The following is a 14,431-nucleotide window of genomic DNA, read 5'->3' on the forward strand; positions in this document are numbered from 1 at the left end:
ATCACAAGTTTTTTTATCAAAGAGGTAAGATTCAACCTCTAGTCTTCAATTTCGAGTTTGGGGTAAAAAATTGGTGATTGAGAGTATGATTCTTGGGTGTAAGAGTATTATGTATATATGCTTTTACCAATAAGGTTTGTGGAAAGATTGTTGAGATCAAATAAGTAAAGATTGGATTGTGGAATGAAGAAAATCTTGTAGAAGAACCTTGTAATCAAATTTACACACCTAGTGTTTGATAAAATGCTCAAATGAGCTGAAACCATGAAAATCTTCCTAATTATGGTTCACTTTTGTTATGTTTATAAATATATTGAAGTTGCTAGGATTTCCGGAAACTCGTAGTAATGTAAGGAAGGCTCAAGAAAGATTGGAGCCGTCCGAAGGTCAATTCACGTGAGAAAGTTATTTTGGAATAACGACTTAACTTCAAAAAGGTAAGTGTCTTGCTTAACCTCGAGTAGGGGAATTTTCCCTTAGGCATTGAGTCTTATGTGCAATTTGTGTAATTGATAACTATGTACGCGAGGTGACGAGTACGTACTTGGTTTAAATGTGCAAATTTTATTGAATTAAAGTCTTGAGCATGTTGATGTGATTGTTATTTGATTATTTATGAAATTCCGTGAATTTGCTGGTTTGATAATTATTGGAATTTAATTTAATTTTAAATTTTTCCCTCTGCAAATAATTAATTAAATGAGTTTAAGAAGAGGTGTTTATATAATTATCGAAAATTTGGAGTTAATAAAGACTTTGCTTTATGTTGAGTAATTTCGATCTCTGTTGATTATTTTTGGGTGTTGTACACATTGTGTGGAGCCTTCGACGATTTGTTGTGAAATTAATTGACTTGGTTGTATCTTTGGAATTTTGGTTGTAGCCACTGGGCAAATTGTGATATGAATTGATTTTGTTATGTTGACGTGATAATTTCCCGTGTAAATTGTTATGTTGTATTAATTAGTATTTTGAAGATATAAGGGTGGCATTTCATTGTGGTTGTGTTTGTTGGAATATTGTATGGGCGGAGCGATAAGGGTGGCAATAGGAGAGATAAGGGTGACTATTGATATTGTCTGGGCGGAGCGATAAGGGTAGCTATATGAGTGATAATGGTGGCAATAGGAGCGATAAGGGTGGCTATTGTCAGGGACGATATGTGATGATGTGGGGTTGTGGAGTTGATGATTTTCATATGATGTTGTGATATTCTTGTGTTTATTTTTATACCTTGTGCAGTTTTTCTTGTTATTGGTAAATTGATGACAATCTGATTTATGTTAAAATTGAGAGACTGTGGCTATTGCCAGATGGATTATAAAATGAAATGTGGGCACGAGGTGCCGTAAGTAAATAATGAGTATATTGGTACGTGAATTGTCCGTGCAGTTGTATGAATTGTGGGCATGAGGTGCTGTGATTAAATGATAATGATATTTGGCACGTGAATTGTCCGTACAGTTGTGATATGAAATGAGGGCACGAGGTGTCGGGGAAAATATGATGATTTAATTATGGACATGAGATGCCGTGAAAATTTGAAAAAATGGGTTGAGACCCGTGTTTACGAAAACTATGAAAATGGGCTGAGACCCATATTTTTATGATTATGAAACGAGGTGTCATATTGTGACTTTTTAATTGAAAGTATTATATTCAAAATATTTATTTGAAAGGATTTTTATGTAGAAGGTATTATATGAAAGAATTATATTTGAAAAGTAATTATTTGAGAAAATTATATTTGAAAGAGAGTTATTTGAAAGAATTATATGTGAAAGACATTTATTTGAAGGATTTGATTTATTGTGTGTAATTGTATTTATTAATTGTTAAGCGATATTAATGGTATTCTTGTTGTCTGCTGTGCATATTACTGGTTGTTTTATGTTGCCCTTATTGTTATCTGCTTCCTCTTATTTTGTATATTATATTACACAGACTATTAGACTATTCTTGACTGTACCTTGTCTCTACTCCACTGAGGTTAGTCTTGATACTTACTGGGTACCGACCGTGGTTTACTCATACTACACTTCTGCAAATTTTTGTGCAGAGCCAGGTATTGGAGTTATTGGGTTTGAGAAGAGTTAAAGCGGGATCGTAAGGTTTCAAGGTAGAGCTGCTTGGTCGTCGCAGTCCCTTGGAGTCTTTTCATTTCATTGTACTGTTAATTTTTAATCAAACAGTATTGTATATTCGACCCTCGTGATCATTCCATGTATTCAGTTAAAGTTCGTGACTTAGTACTACCAGTCTTGGGAGGTTGTACATTCATATTTGTTCCGCTGTTAGTTTTGGTTACTTATTTAATTAAAAAAAATATAATTGAAATCGACTTACCTAGTCTTAGAGATTAGGCGCCATCACGACGCCTGTGGTGGGATTTTTGGGTCGTGACAAATACCCACATAATATCAACATTGAAATGCCACCTTTATCTCTCCAAAATAGTAACTCACACAACACAACAATTTATACGGGAATTTAACATGACAATATAATAAAATCAATTCATATCACAATTTGCCCAATGGCCACAACCAGATTCCAAAGATGTAACAAAATTAATTAATTTCACAACAAATAGCCCAAGGCTCCACACAATGTATATAGCACCCAAAAACAATCAATAGAAATAGAAATTACTCAGCATAAAGCAAAACCTTCATTAATATAAATTTAAATAATTATATGAACACTTATTCTTAAGCTCGCTTAAATTAATTATTTGCATAAGAAAATTCATATTGGAATTAATTTCTAAGAAGTATTAAACCAACAATACTCACAAAATTTCATAAATATTTCAAGTAATAATCACATCAAATTATCATATAAAAACAAATTCAACAATAATGATTTAGGCATGGCAAACAGATGATTTAATAATTTTTCATAATTTTCTAATTTACTATACAATAATGACTAAGACTTTAATTCAATGAATTTTGCACATATAAGCCCGAGTACGTACTCGTCACCTCACGTACACGGCTTTTCACATTTCACAAATGGCACATAAGACTCAATGCCTAAGGGGTAATTCCCCCACTCGAGGTTAAGCAAGACACTTACCTTTTTGAAGTTAGGCCGATATTCCAAAATAGCCTTTTTGCTTGAATTGACCTCCGGACAGCTTACATCTATCCAAATTAATTGTATAACTTCATTAAAATTCATCGAAAACAATTTCGAATAATAATAGGTCGACTTAAAAATTTATTCCAAAAAAGTCAATAAAAGTCAACACGGGGCCCGCCCCGCGGACCCCGACATAATTTTCATGAAATCCGAAAACTCATTCCGATATGAGTTCAACCATACCAATTTTATCGAATTCCAATAACAACTCGACTTCCAAATCTTAAATTTTTGTTTTTGGAAGATTTTACAAAAAACTTGATTTTCCTCCATTAAATCCGAATTAAATGATGGATTCAAAGACATAATCATGGAAATTTATCAAAACTGGATAAGAATCACTTACCCCAAACACCCACGCAAGAATCTCTCCAAAAATCGCCTTCTACAGAGCTCCTAATTAGATTTTGAGTTATGAACTCAAACCCCCATTTTTGGGACTTTTAATTTTGCCCAGATAGGCCTTCTTCGCGCTCGCGACCTCTGTTTTGCGTTCGCGAAGGCCAAAAACTCGCTGCTTCAACTTCTTCTTCGCGTTCGCGTTACCAGCGTCGCGTTCGCGAAGGCCTGTCATGCATATCATCGCGTTCGCGCTCGCGTTCACGATGCACTCAAGTCCTACTGCTTCGCGTTCGCGATTGAAGCTTCGCGTTCGCAAAGACTGATGACTCCAGGCCAAGTCCTCTCCTTCCTTCTGCGCGTTCGCGCTGGCCCCTCGCGTTCGCATAGGTTCTTCAGGCATACCTTCGCATTCGCGAGTCCTCCTTCGCGTTCGCGAAGGCTAAATACCAGCAACCTCAAAACTCATCTTTGCGTTCGCGTGACTCTCTTCGCGTTCGCGAAGAAGGAAGTCAGATACCAGATACAACAGTTCCGAAATAGCCCGAAATGAATCGAAACCACCCCGAAACGCACCCGAGGCCCCCGAAACCTCAACCAAATACACCAACAAGTCCTAAAATATCATACGAACTTAGTTGAATTCTCAAATCACCTTAAACAACATCAAAACCCCAAATCAAAATCTATGAACTTTGAACTTTCAAATTCTATAACTTGTACCGAAACACATCAAATCAATCCGGAATGACTTCAAATTTTGCACACAAGTCATAATTGACATCATGGACATACTACAACTTCCGGAATCAGATTCTGACCCCGATATTAAAAAGTCCACTTCCGGTCCAATTCTCCAAAAATTCGACTTTCGCCATTTCAAGCCTAAATTGGCTACAGACCTCAGATTCATAGTCCGGACACGCTTCTAAGTCCAAAATCACCCAACGGAGCTAACAGAATCGATGGAACTCCATTCCGGAGTCGTTTTCACACAGTTCTGACTACGGTCAAAATTCTAAGACTTAAGCTTCCGTCTTAGGGACTAAGTGTCCCAAATCACTCCGAATCATCCGTAAATCAAACTCGGCCACACACGCGAGTCATAATACATATTGCGAGGCTGCTTGAGACCTTAAGTCAGTGAACGAGGCGTAAATTTTTAAAACGACAAGTCGGGTCGTTACACTTACACATCCCTGACCATATGCTCGATGGATAATTTTTAATATAATTTTCTAATGCTGTCATGTGCTTTAATGGTTCAAATTTTTAGCCACATCAATTTACAGGTCCGGGCAGCAGCACTCTTTCTGATCCAGGTACTAGTTGGTGTCGAATTCCAGAACTATCAATCTCAATGCCGCCACCACCGCTATATCCCATGCCATTTAGCAATGAACCTTTTTTCTCAAATGCAATAAAAATCAGTGGAATTGCTACTCCTAGCATTCCTATCACCCTCTTTAATGGAAAACCATCTGTTACTGCTCCACACATGGAGAAAAATAATTTTGATGCAGATTTTGACTTCTTTCATGATAATGGCACATGTAATAGTGGATATTAGTGTTGGGGGTGTTCATTCGGTACAATGAACGATCTAAGTGTCGGATATTCTGCTCTTTCTTTCCATGGTTTTGAAGATGTGACTGAAATTTTTGTATAAAGGTTACTATATTTTGTGGAAGAAAAAAGAGAACTTTTGATTGCTTTGGAGGCATCTAACTGGAAAGCTTTTGGTAACCTTAGATGGTATTTAACTGGAATTTTTTTTTTTGGTCGTCTTGGTTATGTACTTTTGTTGTAGTGACAAGCTATGGTGATCTTGGTTGGCAATCTAACATGAAATATTTTTTCTTGTAAATACTAATGGCCCATGAAGGGTAGAACTAATGATTTTTGTGTTTTTGAAGGAAAATTTTTTGCACTCTTGTAGGTAAGATTTGGTGATAGTAAATATATCTTAAATCTATGCAGGTTGTTGCTTTTAGATGCTAAACTTTCATGTGTTTTCTTACAAAATGCTTATCTTTGTCGAGAAAGTGATGCATACCTAACACTCATATGCACTTTGGTAGTTTGCTATTAAAAGGATTCTTCTCTTTTGTAGCAGTAAAATTGATAAATATATATAATTAAAAAAAGGAAAATGAAAAAAATGAATAAAAATTGCTTTTAGAAGATTTTGCACATGAATGAAATCAATAAATTTTTGACAACACTTCTGTAATTGTTTCAAATCCACAAGAGCTTTAAGAACTTTTAACTTTTGCCACTATTTTTGCAAATGTAAATAGTCTACTGCAATGAAACTTTGAATCTTTGGAAATAATTGAAACATGTAACTCATGATAGTCAATAACTTGCCTCTATTGTTTGTCAAGACGAAATTCTAGATAAATGCTGATTTGAAAAATGAATTAGGCCATCTTTGGATCGTTTGAGCCTTTTTGTTAATCCCACCAAAAGAAAATATATCCCTAGTGCCCAAATTTTGAGCCTATATTTTTGTCACAATCCAAAATCCACTATAAGCCGTGATGGCACCCAACGTCGACGTCACGGGAACGTACACATTAATTGTTCATTTTATTACTTTCGAAATCATAAATTTTATTAAGGAAGGAAATTAACACTTTTAAACCCACTGGAACGTACATAAGTAGTTCTTTATAAAAGAAATGAAAGGCGATAATAATATATAGGTCGTAAGCAATAACTAGCGTATCCCAAAACGTGGTGTGACAAGTGCATGAGCATTTACTAAGGAATACAATAATAATACAACATCTGTCCGAAATATAAATAAGAAGGGTAAAGTAAATAGTACGATGAAGACTCTGTGAGCTGCGTGCGTAACCTGGAATACAACTCACCATAAAGTCTCCTCAGCAGCTGCGCCTACGCGCCATTATGACCACCAAATGAACCTGTCGGATCCTGCACATTTAGTGCAGAAGTGCAGCATGAGTACGTAAATCAATGCGTACTTAGTAAGTATCTAGCTTAACTCCGAGAAGTAGTGACGAGGGGTCAACATCGACACTTACTAGAGGTCCAATAAAGTAATATGATGAATCATAAGCAAATATGAAGCACGACAATAATAATGGGGTAAAGCTGTAAGTTACATTATCTTCCAAAAATTTCTTTTAAAGATATAGATTTCTCAGTCTCGTATTCTATCACAACAGCTCGGATGTATCAAGTGCCAGTATCAAACGGATAAGGAAATACCATATAAATGCCGGGCATCACTGGAAGGATAATCTCGTGAATATTCAGACTCCTAGCGCTATAACGCACGATTATGCCGAGGTCGTACGACCCAATCCATAATAATGTGTACACTATCGAGGGTCGACCAATACGAACCATAGATGCATCTATTATACTGCTAAGGCATTCAGCTCACTCCACAAGAAAGGAAGGAACTTATCGAATTTCCAGACACATGCTTACCATACAATACATGAGCATAAAAGGAATATAACTTTTACCGTTGCTCAGTTAACTTGCCAACAACTCAAGGTGATAAATCTCGGCCTAATATATATATATATATATATATATATATATATATACGTGTGTGTGTGTGTGTATTTCTAAATCAATTTCAATTATAATTTCAATTAATTAAGCCAACAGAATGAGTTCAAATAGTTCAGATATTACATAATAAAGTCCTAAGTCTACTCAAACATAAACATGCTTTAGCTACGTACAGACTCTCTTTACGTCGTGCGTACGTAGCACTCACAACTAGTAGCACATAATAATTACATCACCTAAGGGGTAGTTTCCTCCTAACAAGGTTAGACAGGAGATTTACCTCGCTCCGAAGTTCCATAACCGGCTCCAATGCCTCTCTAACTCTTCAATTCAAATCCAAATGATCCGAAACTAGTCAAACAGTGTGCAAACCAGTAAACATACACTCTAATACTCATAATTAATCAAGTTATAACAATTTCAACTTCGCTTGAAAAGTCAACAAAGTCAACCCTCGGGCCCCACGTGCCCGGATTCTGAATTTTTTTGAAGATAAATATTACCCACAACATTACGAACTCAAATATATAATTTATTCCTAAGTCCTCTTCCAAAATCGTGGTAAAAATCCAAAAATTATCAATTATATGTTTTTCTTCAAAATCCCACAGTTTTTCCATAAATCTCCATGTTAAATCCTTATGAAATCCTTCAAATCAACTTACAATACGTGGTAAGTACTTACCTTGCAGTTGAGGATGAGAATCCCCTCTTGAAGAGCTCCAAAAATCGCCCAAACCAAATGAAAATGTGGGAGAAATAGGTTAAGTCTCGGATTAAAAGCGCCCCACTACCCAACAATTTTTGCATCTGCGGTCAACTAGTCGCTTCTGCGGCTCCGCAGTTGCGGAAAATCCATCGCAGGTGCGACTCCAGCAGCCTTTGATTCTGCGCCCAAAATAGTGCATCTGTGCTTCCGCTTCTGTGGCTGTAACGAGCCGGCAAGTCGTTTTGAGAATTTAAGTCCTGTTCGGCTGCATAAGGCCCTGAGCAGTTTCGTATTATGTGTATTGACTTGCATGCGTGGTTGAATTCAGTTACCAGATGATTCGGAGTGATTTGGGACACTTAGTCCCTAAAACGGAAGCTTAAGTCTTAGGATTTTGACCGTAGTTGGAACTGTGTGAAGACTACTCCGGAATGGAGTTCCGGTGGTTCCGTTAGCTCTTTTGGGTGATTTTGGATTTAGAAGCATGTCCGGACAGTGAATTTGAGGTCTGTAGCTAATTTAGGCTTGAAATGACGAAAGTTAAATTTTCGGAGATTTTTATCGGAAGTGGACTTTTTGATATCGGGGTCGGATTCTAATTCCGAAAGTTGGAGTAGGTTTGCAAGATTGAATATGACTTGTGTGCAAAATTTGGGGTCAATCGGATGTGAATTGATATGTTTCGGCACGAGTTTTAGAAGTTGGAAGATTTGAAAGTTCATAAGTTCGATTCATGATGCGATTCGTAGTTTCGACGTTGTTTGATGTAATTTGAGACCTCGAGCGAGTCTGTATTAGGTTATGGAACTTGTTTGTGTGTGTAGACGGGGTCCCAGGGGCCTCGGGTGTGTTTCAGGTGGGCTACGGGTCCTTTTCCCCTATTTTTGAACTGATGTTCTTATTTTCTAGTGTCCTTCATCGCGATCACAAAGCGCCTTTCACGTTCGCGAAGTGTTACTGCTGACCACCTCGAGATCCTTCTTCGCGTTCATGAAGGTTTGCTTTTCCCCTTCACCGCGTTCGCGAAGCTCTTCCTGGCAGCCTCATATTTCTTCTTCGCGTTCGCGTAGGTTCCGTCCCTTGTTCTTCACGTTCACATTCCTTCCCTCGTGTTCGCGATAGGTTTTTCTGGATAGCCTTACTTTCCTTCTTCGCGAACGCGAGCCTTTATCTGTGTTCGCGATGCTTTCAGACCTGGGCAGAATATAAGTTTTCCAAATCGAGGGTTAGGTCATTTTTCATCATATTTTGACTTGTATAGCTCGGTTTGAGCGATTCTTTGTGAGCTTTTCAAGCAAATCGATTGGGTAAGTATTCTTCACCTAGAATTTATTATATTCCATGAATTTATCTTTATTTTTATCATTTAATTTGTGTTTTGAGTTGAGGAAAAAATGGAGGTTTTTGAAGAAAAAAGTTCAAAATGAGAAATCATGATTTGAGGGACGAATTTGTATCGGAATTTGATAATTTTAGTATGGTTGAACTCATATCGGAATGGGTGTTCGGGTTTTGTGAAATTTGTCGGGTTCCGAGGTGCGGGCCTGGGGGTCAATGTTTGGGTCGATTTTTAGACGTTGATAAAGATTGAAGCTTTATGATCGGGAATAGTTTCTTATGAGTTTTATTTGTGCTTTGAAGTTATTTTGGTTAGATTTGAGCCGTCCGAGGTCATTTTACCCGAGAAGTTTATTTTAGAGTATCTGTTTATCTTCTTTGAGGTAAGTATCTTGCCTAACCTTGTGTGGGGGAACTACCCCTTAGGATTTGTGTCTTCTATGCTAATTGTAGTCCGTGTACGCGACGTGATGAGTACGTGCTCGGACTTATTTGTGGAAAATTAGCCTTTTAGGGTCCTTAGGCCCTTGTATTCACCGAATATACTGTTGTTCTTGTTATGATTACGCTTCTTAATTACTAGTTTTACCTCCACCTGCTTAATTAGAATTAATTGCTTCATGATTCACTCCTACTGCTTATTTGATTCATATGTGCCTTAACTGAAATTGTTACCTTTTTATTGCCATGTTATCCTTTCCCTAACTACTTATCTTTATTTGAAATTATTACTATCTCTTATGTAATTGTTTAGCCTTAATTGAGGTTATGGTTATGTTTCCGCTGCTTCTTCTTAGCTGAATTTGTTGTATCTCTTTCCTAATTTCCCAACCTTAAAAGAAGTTAGATATCCAATATTTTAGTTGACTTATCCTTATTTAAAATTATTTGTCTTGTTTTAGCTCCCTCGTTGTCGAACTGTAAATTGTGGACTGTTGTTATATAGTATTTCCTTTCTTGTTAAGCTATTTTTATTATGACTAGCATTCCCGATTGTTGCTACTCTTTGTAAATTAGTTCCTCCGTTTCTTTGAGTTATGGAATCTCTGATTTGACTTATTTTTCGTACCCTTGTATTATTGTCATTGTTGCTATTGTAGTTTTTATTGTGATGCACGAGGTTTCTGCCGTGCGGTTGTTGTTATTGTGATGCACGAGGTTTCTTCCGTGCGAGTGTTATTGGGTTGCATGAGGTTTCTGTCATGCTATTGTTACTATTGATATTTGCACATGCTGCGTGACAAGGCGGGATATATATATGGGTTGCGTATGTGGCGAGACAAGGTGGGAACATTGTTATGCACGTGTGGCGAGACAGGGCGGGTACTTACTATATTATTGCACATGTGGCGAGACAAGGTGGGATGTGTCAAGGATTGATTTGTGATGACTTGTGATGGCCTGGGTGCATTCTTGTTGTTGATGTTTGTGTAGTGGTACACTTCCCTGTGTGAGCTTTATTTTGTGAAAAGTTGTGTAAAAACATTCTACGCGCTGTCCATTTCTTTTACTGTACTTACTAGCTAGCATGAACTATGTTAGGACATTTGCACAAACATACACGTAGTTGAGCACTCTTATCGGTTAAGAAGTTTTTCTTGATATTGTTGAGTATAGATGAACACCCTTGTCTACCTCCATTCTATGTAAGAATGGCTCTATTTGGCACGTGAGTTGTCAGTGCGGTTATGAATTGTAATGAGGGCATATGATGCCAAGTGTTAGGGTTCAGGTATTAGAACCCGTGTGTTATGAATAGTATGATGTTCGGTACCTCGTGGAGTTTATTGAATAAAACCCGGTGTGAAAGCTGTCGTATTGTTGAGTTGTTGCTAGTCCTTTCTTTTTCTGTGATTATCGGACTTAGGCTGTGTTTTCGTTCATTCTTCTATGTCATTATTATGTTGTTCCGCTGATAGTTGGTGTTTTCCTTATTGCAATTACCGTATTAATTGCCACTTCGCGTAGTCTTTATGTAGATATCATACTATGTTGTTTCTATATTTATACTTGTTCAGGTTATTTAGTCCAGTAGGTGTCTTGACTGTTCCTCGTCACTTCTCTACTGAGGTTAATATTGATACTTGCTGGGTACCGCCGTGGTGTATTCATACTACACTTTTGCATATTTTTGTGCAGATCCTGGTATTTTGAAGTCAGTTGATCATTAGCTAGCTGTGCGGACTGTTGCTGTGGAGACTCAAGGTATACCTGTTGCTGCGTTCGCAGGCTTCGGAGTCACCTTCTGATTTGTATTCACACTGTTAGTTTATTTCAAATAGTTATATTTAGAAAATTGTAGCAAACTTTGTAGAGCTTATAACTTGTACTATCGGTTTTAGGAATTGTAAATTTTATAGAGATTTCCATTTCAAAAATTGTTAGATGTTATTTAATTATTGTTATTATTCAGTAAATGTTAGGCTTACCTAGTCCCTAAGACTAGGTGTCATCACGATACCCAACGGAGGGAAAATTGGGTCGTGACAAGTTGGTATTAGAGCTCTAGGTTCATAGGTGCTACGAGTCATAAGCAAGTTTAGTAAAGTCTTGCGGATTGGTACGGAGTCGCCTGTACTTATCTACGAGAGGCTACGGAACTTTTAGGACAATTTCACTTCCTTCATTCCTATCGTTCAGTTCATTGGTCTCAAAGTTTGAACTTTTATCATTCCAATCTCTCACAGATGGTGAGGACACGAGCTGCAGTTGCTGATGACGTTACCCCCGGAGCAAAAGTCGCTAGGGGCAGAGGTAGAGGCCGACGAGGAGCACGTGCCGCAGCTAGGGCACCTACTAGAGCAGCATTTGAGGAGCCGCCAGTAGTTCCAGTTGGGGGGTAGGTACTGGAGGCGCCTGTTGTTACCCCTGGACTTCAAGAGACCTTAGTACGGTTCCTGAGCATGTTTGGTACATTGGCTCAGGCGGGGTTGATTCCGGTTGCACCAACTATTTCATAGACCGGAGGAGCAGCTCAGACTCTCTCCGCCCACCCTCTAGAGCAGCGAGTTCATGTTGGTCAGGTTCGAGGTGTCATGGCGACACAGCCTGTGGTCCCAGTTCAGCCCGTGCTTAGGGCAGCAACATCTGAGGAAGAACATCTTAGACTTGAGAGGTACAAGAAGTACCACCCTCCTACCTTCAGTGGATTGGCGACAGATGATGCCCAGGGTGTTTTGGAGGAGTGTCACCGCATTCTATGTACTATGGGTATTGTGGAGATGAGCGGGGTTTCTTTTACTACGTTCTAGATCAGGAGAGCGGCTTATCAGTGGTGGCGGGCATATGCATTGGGTAGCCGCCGAGTCAGTTTCACTTACATGTGTTCAGTTTTCAGAGATGTTCCTGAGAGAGTTTGTACCTTAGTCCCTTCAGGATGCATGGTATGCGGAGTTTGAGCAGCTGCGCCTGGGCACTATTTCAGTGTCAGAGTATGCCGTTAGATTCAGTGATTTGGCCAAATATGCACCTGCTTTGGTCACTACAGTTAGAGAGCGTGTCCGTAGATTCATTGAGGGGCTCAGGCATGATATTTGGTTCAGCATGGCTCGGGAGTTAGAGTCGGATGTTTCATTTTAGCAGGTGGTAGGGATCGCTCGCAGAGTGGCAGGCATGTGGGATCAGGAGAGAGAGGATAGGCGGGGCCGTGAGAGAGAGGACATGCGAGGTCAGGAGAGAGAGGACAGGGAGGCGAGGAGGCCTTGTAGACCAGAGAGATTTACTGGTCCTTATTTTGGAGGCAGGGTACGACATGGCAGAGGTTTTGTGGGTCAGCCAGTTCAGTTTGCACTTCAGGCTTCGCATAGTGTTTCAGGTTCTAAAGGGTCTCAGAGTACCTGTACCGCATAGTTCCCATAGCCACATTAGCAGAGAGGTTGTTTCGAGTGTAGAGATACCAGCCACAGGGTGAGCGATTGTCCTAGACTCCGGACAGATGTGTCACAACAGAGTATTCAGGCGAGTAGAGGGCGCCCAAGAGAGGAAGGCCTGGCTCATTGATGTGTTTCATATAGTAGGCTTGAGGCCACTATGCCAGATGATGTCATACATGTATGCTTTTGATTTGTTACAGAGGGGCACCATTCGTATTTTGATTCGGTTCTGCTTATCAAGGCGAGTTCCCCTATTTGTTGTCCCACTATGGGTGAGTTCATGACCTAGTATTATGTTTATGTGTTTGCCCCTGTTGGGAGGTTCTATGAGTGATAGTCGTGTCTATCATTATTTTAATTCATTATTGAAAGTTACGAGACTAGAAGTGAATTCATGCTGTCTATTATGGCAGGTTTGATGTGATTCCTGAGTAATTTGGTTACGATTTGTGATTTGATACTCTACCAGGGTGAGAGTTCAGTAAGTGTTGTGATTTTATTGGTAGAATTGAGTTAGTGAAATATTTTAATTGGTATGATGTGTAGTCGGCTTGTGATTCAGAGTTGAGGGTGAGACCCTCGCGATTCCATATGATTTGATATGTTTGAGCCGGGCTGCGTGTCGCGGTGGAGGTTATATCAGGATGAGATCCTTGTGATTTGTTCATATACTTTGATTTTTCCTTTTAAATTGATTCGTAGGATGGTACTGATAGAGAGTTGTGCATGTCGGGCTTTTTTGATATTTCTCTTATGTGTTTTTGTGTTTTCTCTTTATATATTCAGTCATTTTTGTCTTGTGCTTATTTGAGTTTTAGCTTACGGGTTGTGTGCCTGGTGGCGTTAGATATGACTTGCTGATCTGGGTGTATAGTTATGAGGTCTTCGTATTGCTCGCATCATTATCAGCATTGTGGAGGTTTGAAATGGGTTGCTAACGGATATGAGGCTAATTGCCAGTGCTGGTTTTGAATATGGGCAGCTCTTGTGATCAGAAATGTTATTATGGGCCTATGTGTGGTGTGTAATACTGTATGGTCATACTTTGTGGGTGTAGGCATGAGTTGTTGTAGCTGGTTGAGACTGATACTGGGTATGAATTTAGAATCTGGTCTTTTTGAGATGAACGGAAGGGTGAGAATTTTGGCTCTAAGGCTTATCGGTTTTGGTAGAAAGGATAAATTATAGTTGAGATGGTGTCGTCAGGATTATGTGGATTGGGGTGACCTGGGGTCACCCGCGGGTGTATGTTGGATATGTGCTTTCAGCGATTTGAAGACTTCGAGGCGATTCTTGGCACGGTCGAGGACGAACGTTTGTTTAAGAGGGGAATGATGTAACAACCCGACCGGTCGTTTTGAGAATTTAAGTCCCATTTGGCTGCATAGGGCCTTGAGCAGCTTCGTATTATGTGTATTGACTTGCGTGCGTGGTTGAATTCAGTTACCGGATGATTCAGAGTGATTTGGGA

General features: G+C 39.0%; 2 protein-coding genes across 2 annotated transcripts in view; both read left to right on the forward strand.

Moving 5' to 3' along the window:
* The window catches only part of LOC104100173 (uncharacterized), a 37,390-nt gene extending 35,049 nt beyond the window's left edge, over nucleotides 1–2,341 (forward strand). Inside the window, exon 12 of the mRNA XM_070185710.1 lies at nucleotides 2,060–2,341. The gene's annotated coding sequence lies outside the window, so the exon portion shown is untranslated. The remainder of the gene's footprint in view (nucleotides 1–2,059) is intronic.
* LOC104112747 (branched-chain amino acid aminotransferase 2, chloroplastic-like) overlaps nucleotides 1–14,431 on the forward strand; it is a 178,243-nt gene that overhangs the window by 108,735 nt on the left and 55,077 nt on the right. The gene's annotated exons all lie outside the window — the stretch shown is intronic.

Source organism: Nicotiana tomentosiformis, chromosome 9 (genome assembly GCF_000390325.3).
Source record: "Nicotiana tomentosiformis chromosome 9, ASM39032v3, whole genome shotgun sequence".
NCBI lineage: Eukaryota > Viridiplantae > Streptophyta > Magnoliopsida > Solanales > Solanaceae > Nicotiana > Nicotiana tomentosiformis.